We start from the raw sequence: 7,486 nt of genomic DNA, 5'->3' as shown, positions 1-7,486 counted from the left end.
CATGATAGAACTAGCGGTTTTATCACAGCATTTTTTTGGTTTATGTTACGGCCACGAAATCTTTTGTTGGTTTTATGCATCGCCTCACAGTTTTGTGTATTTGTTTACAAAAAAAAATCTCTCCGACAACAACCGCAAATGCAAGTTTTATTGAAATGGCATATAATAAGTGATAACACCAATTCATGTCTACTTGCAAGTCTTTAACTGAAGATGTTTATAGTAGAAGTTTTATGATAGTTTTATGGAACGCCAAAGGTTCAAAGTAAAAAACTACCACATACAATTAATTTAGAACAACTAGCTTTTTCACATGCTCGTATAAAACCAGGATAAAACATGAATAAACCTTTAAGGCATGCTGATTGTTACTTGGGCTATCACCGCCCTCTTCAATTGTTGTGATGGCCTCATTGGCAGAGGCGTCAGATTGCTACCGATGGTAGGTGTCTTGGTTCAAATCCCGTTCGGATCCGAAAATTTTATAACGTACTGGAAACTTTTTTTATGTCACCTACTTTTTCTAAAAATAGAATAACACACTTAAAAATATTTATCCAAAAAAATGAGTATAAAAATTTAGTTTTTACCCTAAAAGGTTGCCAAGGAATTATAACACAATTTGTTATAATTTTGTTAAATTCTACCACATTTCATGGATTTTTGTTATGATCATAACAAAAGTTATTACATTTTTGTTCTTTTCATATGGCAACTTTGTTAGAATTTCTGTTATTTTAACTACTAACGGTACATGTTTTATAACAACCCTTGTTATAAAAATTTATTGTAACAAAATAACACAGCTTGTTATAATTTTGTAATGTCCATCTAGTCGGGATTGGTTTCTTGCTACATTACCGATGCGTTGTAACATCCCAGAGGTCGATTGAGCATTGTACTGAAGAGTATTCATTTCTAAAGATATGCTAGGTCTTCCATGAACTTCCGCGAGTTAATTTCCAAAAATGATCTAGGACCTCCAAGAACGTCCGCGAGTAAAGGCCTTAAGATCTACAAACGCAATCAATGGATGGTTGTTACATTTATAGTACGTTGTAACATCCGTCAGGTCCATGAACAATTTTTCTAATAAAGACGCGGACACCGTCTTCAGCCAGAGCTCTGGAAGAAATTTCTGAAAAAAATCCCCTGAGAAATTCACGGAAGGATTTCAAGAAAAATCTCTGAAGAATTCCTGGAGAAATCTCTGGAACATTCCCTGAAAAAGTTCCTGGACGAGTTTTAGCGGAATTCATAGAGAAATATCTGTAGCGATTCCTGGAGGGAAAACTGGAAGATTTCTTGGTGGAATTTCTGGAGAAATTCCAGAAGTTATTTCAAGAAAAAACCCAGGAAGAATTTCTGAAGCAATCCCTAATTTATGATGGTGTTCCTTGATTAATTCCTGGTGTAATTCCTGGAGGAATCCCTGAAAAATTCTTCAAGGTATTCCTGGAGAATATTCTTGAAGAATTTCTGTAGAAATCCCCAGGGGATTTCCTGGATGAATCGTTGGAGAAACTTCTGCAGGATTTCCTGGAGGAATCTTTGAAGAATTTCCTAAAGAGATTCCATGGAGAAATCTCTGGAGGAATCCCTTAAGCAATTCCTGATGAAATCTCATGAGAAATTCTCGGAGAAATACCTAGAGGAATTGTTGACATAATTTCTGCAAGATGTCCAGGAGCAATTCCTAGATAAGTTCCTGGAGGAATTCCTGGATAAAATCCTGGAGAAATTCCTAGAGGTATTCCTTTGGGAATTTCTGGAGGAATCTCTAGAAGATTTTTTGGAAGAATTACTGGATGATTTTCTAGAGGAATTCTGGGAAATTTCTATTTTTATTTTATTATTTTTCTATTTCTGAAAAAAACCCCTTGAGAAAACCCCGGAGGAATTTCTAGCGGAATTTCTGGAGGAATTCTTGGATAAATCCTCGAAGGAATTCCTGAAGAAATCCTTGGAGGAATCCTAGAAGCAGTTTGTAAAGAAATTCCTGGGGGAATCCCTAAAAAATACTGATGGTATTCCTCCAGGAATTTCCTGGAAGAATTTATGAAGAAATCCCTAGAGGATTTCCAAAAATAATCTTCACGGGAACTTCTGGGGGATTTCCTGGAGGAATCTTCGGAGGATTTCCTGGAGGAATCCCTGAAAAATTCCTGAGGGTATTCCTGGAGAATTTACTGGAAGAATGTCTGAAAAAAATATCAGAAGAATTTGTGGCAAAAAATCCTGGAGAAATTGTTGACATTACTTCTGAAGGATGTCCAGGAGCAATTCCTGGATCAATTCCTAGAGAAATTGCTGGAGTTATTCCTGAAGAAATTCTTGGGGTAATTCCTGGAGAGTTTCCTGGAATAGTTCTTGGAGAAATTCCTAAACAAAATCCTGGAGGAATCCTGGAGGTTATCCTTTGGAAATTGCTGGCGGAATCCTTGAAGGAATTCTAGGAGGAATCTCTGTAGTAATTCCTTTAACAATTTGTAGATGAATTTCTTGGGGAATCTCTAGAGGAGCTCTGGGAGAAATTTCTGAAAAAATCACCTGAGAAATTCCCGGAGGAATTTCTGAACAAATCGCTGGAAAAATCCTTGGAAAAGTTCCTGGAGGAGATTTTAGTACAAATCCTGGAGGAATGCCTCTAGCAATTCCTTGAGGGAATACTGGAAGATTTCTTGGCGGAATTTCTGGAAAAAATCTAGACGGTATTCCTAGAAAAAATCCTGGAAGAATTTCTGAAGGAATCCCTGAAGGATTTCCTGGAGTAATTCCTAGAGGAATTCCTGAAGAAATTCGTGGATGAATCTCTTAGGGAATTCGTATAGGAATACCAGAAATAATTCCTCAAGAAATCAGGAGCAGAGTTATCTCAAGAAATCGCAGATGGAGTTCTTGAACAAATTCGGGAGGATCTAAGGCTTCCGAAGGATTCTGAAGAAACTCCAGAAGGAAACCCGAAAGAAATTTCAAGAGGAATTACCCAGGGAATCCCTAAGCAGTTCCTGGAGGAAATACTGAATCAATTCCCTTGTCAATTCCTAGAAAAGTTCCTTAAAAAATACAATGAGGAATTGCTGGAGGAACCCTAAAAAGAGTTCGTGGGAGAATCTTTGGAGGATGTTTAAAATAAGTTGTTTCAGAAAGAATCACAGAAGGAAGTCCCGAGTTAAGTCCTGCAGAAATTCTTGGAGGAAGCCCAGGAGGAATTTCTGGAGAAATATCTATACGCATTTCAATTCCCAGAGGATCCCTGGAATATTTCTTAGAGGAATCTCTGAAGAAATTCATGGAGAATTCCCAGTAAAAACTTCTGAAGAAATTGCAGATGGAATCCTTGGAGAAATCCTGAAGGAATACTAATAAGAGTTCGTGGAAGAACGCCTTGGGGAATCCCTGTAGCAGTTCCTGAAGAAACCCCAGGAGAAATCCTGGGGAATTCCTAAATAGTTCCTGGAGGAAGTATTGGATTATTTTTGGGAGAACTTCTGAATTCTAAAAAGTGTTCCTGGGGGAACTTTTGGAGGATTTTTTTTTTAAATAATTCCTGGAGTTGTTTCTGAAATAAACACAGAAGATATTCCCGGTCGAATCCTTGGATTAATGCTTGAAGGAAAATCTGGAGGAATCCCGGAAGCAATCCCATGATGAATTCCTTATGAAATCCCAAGAAAGCTTTCCTAACAAATTCCTGGAAGAATTTCTGTACGAAAAAAAAATGAAGGCATCTATGTTTGCAATATTTTTTGGACGAATTATTGTTGGGATTTTTGGATGGAGAATGTTTTGTTCAATGATTTAAGGAACTCCTGGAAATTTCTGGAGGAATTATCGAAAAAAGCACTGGAACAATCACTGAAGGAACTTCTAAAGATATCCCAGGAGAAATTCCCGGAGGAATGCCTGACGAAACTCATACAAGAATTCTTGGAAAACTCTCTGGAGCAATCCATGCTAGAATCACTGAAGGAAGCAATGGAAAATTCCTGAAGGAATTCATCGATGTATCCTTGCAGAAGTTTTTGTAAAAAACTGAAGGGATCGTGGGGGGAATTCTTAAAGCATTTCTTGGAATAAACTTAAAAAAAACTATCTGAATCCTGCAAGATATCCATGGAAGAATTCACGAAAGAGAAACTCCTGGATATGTTCCTTGAGGAATTTCTGAAAGAATCCTTGGAAAAGTTCCTGAATAACTGCCTAAAGGAATATCTGGAGATGTCCTTGAAAGAATTTGTAAAGAAATCTCAGGTATCACTATCTTAGCATGACGTTTGTTTGAATTGAATACAAGTGGAAATTCGTGTAGCAATAGCATATAACTGCACTCTATAGTAGCATATAATTCTACAAAGTCCTTGTTTTTCCCTACCGGAAACTTGCCATGCTGTTTTTGTGTTCCATGCATAAACATCACCAAATTTAACCATTCATGCAAGCTTGTTATTTGGTTAAATTCTATGATAAGATTGAAGTAGATCTCTTGGAGAAATACTTGGCGAAATTTCCTGTGATTCTCAAGAAAAAAAGGTTGGATAATTGTGGATAAAAACCTCAATTGTTAGAATCGTCCAGAGAATAATTTTTTTTAAATATTTTTTCTGGAACACATCAATTATTGACAATCTTTGAGTCGGCTTGAATTCAAAAAAATCTGTTGGCCAGGAGGGGCACGGTACCCCCCCCTGCCCCCCTCTGGCTACGCCCTTGCATGGATCCCTATACATTTCATAAAGGTAGAAGCTCCACGGGAGTTTCTTGTGAAGTACACCAATTCCTCCAGCATTTTCCTGAAAATTCCTCCAGAAGTTCCTCTGGAACTTCTCCAGGAGCTCCTCGAGAATTCCTCCCGTGGAAAGAGTGTCCCGGGAGTTCTTCTTTCCTTTCATAATAAAGCATCTCGCTATACATACTACTTGTTGTTGTTATGGAGCGCGGTGTGAACGTAGCATAAGCTAAGAAGCAGCAAGCAGGGTCCAGCTTCAGTTGAAAAGTACCAGTCCATAAAACAAACTCTCAGCCGTAAAAATTTTTCGAAAGCAAAAATCGTTACATTATTAACTCGTTCTCGCTTAAATGCACTTAACGGGAACCTCACACGCAGAAATAGAAGGACGCTGGCAAAACAACACCAATCCACCGGAAGAAAAGCCACATCGAAAAACTTTTTCGTCCCTGTTTCCGCAATCTGCAACGGACCATCAAAATAAGAAAGCCAGACGAAAATCGCCGGAAAAAACACAAATCAATGAATGAAAGCTTCCACCCGAGAGCGCATGCTTTCGTTCTCTCATCCACCGAAATACGCGCGCCGTGATGCAGCAGAGTAACTCACTCTCTGTTTCCGACCAAAGCTCCCATAAATTTGACAGCATCAGTTGTCGTCGTCGTCGTCGTCGCCGCCGTAGTCGTCGACAACAACGCACTAGGGGCGGGACAGTGCCTAATACCGGCGCTAATACTGCCTAATAAATATTAGTTTCGTAATCTTTACTCTCCACCGAAACATTTTTTGTGTAGTATGTCATGAGTTTTCATGCAACAACTAACTGTCATAAAAAAACAAGAGAATGAAACACGGTTTGTCTGCGTTCTTTCTTTCGTTTGTTTAATTGAAAATATTAAATTTCCGTTGTTTGTTTTAGTTAGTCAAATACCATGAGCTTCAACTATCACCAACGATGATAAAGCTTTTGAATACCCATGGCACCGCGCTGAGAGAAATAAAGTTTCTATGCTGGTTCTAGATCATGATGCTCATGAAAAAGGTGTGTTTATGATGATAACCCTGGGCGTGTTGGCGGAATAATGTATTTCTATTGTTGCAAACTTCGAAGTTTATTGAATACAAATAAACTTAATTTGGAAATTGACACTAGTCCCTTGGTTGTGTGTTGTGTGACGTTGCATTTCTCATTTTCATTCATATCTCTGGTTGCACTCAAAGAAGGTTACGTGCTGATTAGAATTAGATTGAAAGAGATTTGGCATCCTAATTAGCAGTAACAGATCTGTGAGTATTTCTATTTACGACATTCTGAACTCTAATGCCGTTTTTTCTTTGAATGCCACTGTTAGTTCCAGACTGTGAGTCCAAATGATTTTTGAACAACGAATGAACCATATGTCCTACATACATAACATAACATTACATTGTAGTGTTTGTCCTTTTATACGCATGAACTTTGTGATCATAGTTGTAATGTGAGGATTTTACTGTTTGGTGGTCGTGTCTGCCAGCGAGTTCTTAGTTGATCCTTCCGGAGTGAGAAGGACGAAATCGTAGCGATATCTAACCATTTCTTTCGCACCAGGTCCTATTTCTAATTGAATATGTTTCCCCTACAGTGGTGAAAGCTAAAAGGCTTCTTTTTGTCACATCTTGATGTTGTCATTGCGAATCATTCAAGCTCCATTGGCATGGCTTACTTGATTAAAAATTGGTATGGCTTTGGGATTAATATTTCCTAATACTTCTAATACCGCTAATCAATATTAGAGCTGTCCCGCCCCTAGACAACGCATTGCATTGAGGCAGGCTTTTCCGCGTTTTTCCGTTCCACAGCGGAGAAAAGTCACGTGTAGCTGTCAGTTTCCATGCCGGACGATGGTACTCACGGGGAGTGTGGAACGCGCGCGCGCGCGTTTTTGTTCGCGCTCTCTCTCTCATGCGGTGAGAGTGAGTGACTCTGCCGCGTGGTGAGCGAGACACGATAATGACGTCGTTGCGGTGTCGTCGTCGTCACCGCTGTAACTGCAGCGTTTTTTTCCTGTGCGTGTAACGGATGCGGCTACTTTGATGATTGCTGGTAGCACGTGGATAGGTGAAAGGGCATGCGGAAAATTCGGTGTTTGATTGATTCCGTACTCTCTTTTGTTTCGGTTTTTTATTTCTGTAAGTCTCGGGTGCTCGGGTGAATTTGGATACGTGTAACAATGTGTGCTCGGTTTTGGAACTATGATGCAATACAAGGGAAAACGGAACGGTAAATCACCTGTGCGCAGCAACACCGATCCCATTTACATGCTAATGCACCCAGCGCTAGTGGCGTTAGAGGTTTTCAAGCGATTTGCCGCAGTATACACGCAGAAAAATAAATTGTAAACACAATTAAATTCTAGTTCAAATCAACCGATTTTTCAGTTTACTATAGCGACAAACTGATCTCTAGTTTAAACGAAACTGTTGTATTGTTTGAAATTTCAAATATTTTCATTTATCGAAATGTTTAACAGTTTGTTAGATCAAACAGAGATTTGGTAGTTTCAACATAAAATAACTGATTGTTTTAAACGACTGCACTTTTGCCACTAACAAAGCCGGAATGCGATTGTGTTGGTGACGGCAGCTCTAGCGACAGCTCGGAAATCTAGTTTTTAGACACTCGGCAAGCGGATGGAAGCGAGAACGAATAAAAAAGGCGAAACCGACCAACTTTTTGTGGATGCTGTCTTAAGGACAGACTTGTTAGAATCCCAATAT

This window comes from Aedes albopictus, chromosome 1 (genome assembly GCF_035046485.1).
Source record: "Aedes albopictus strain Foshan chromosome 1, AalbF5, whole genome shotgun sequence".
In the NCBI taxonomy this organism is placed as follows: Eukaryota; Metazoa; Arthropoda; class Insecta; order Diptera; family Culicidae; genus Aedes; species Aedes albopictus.
This window is presented reverse-complemented; position numbering follows the sequence as displayed.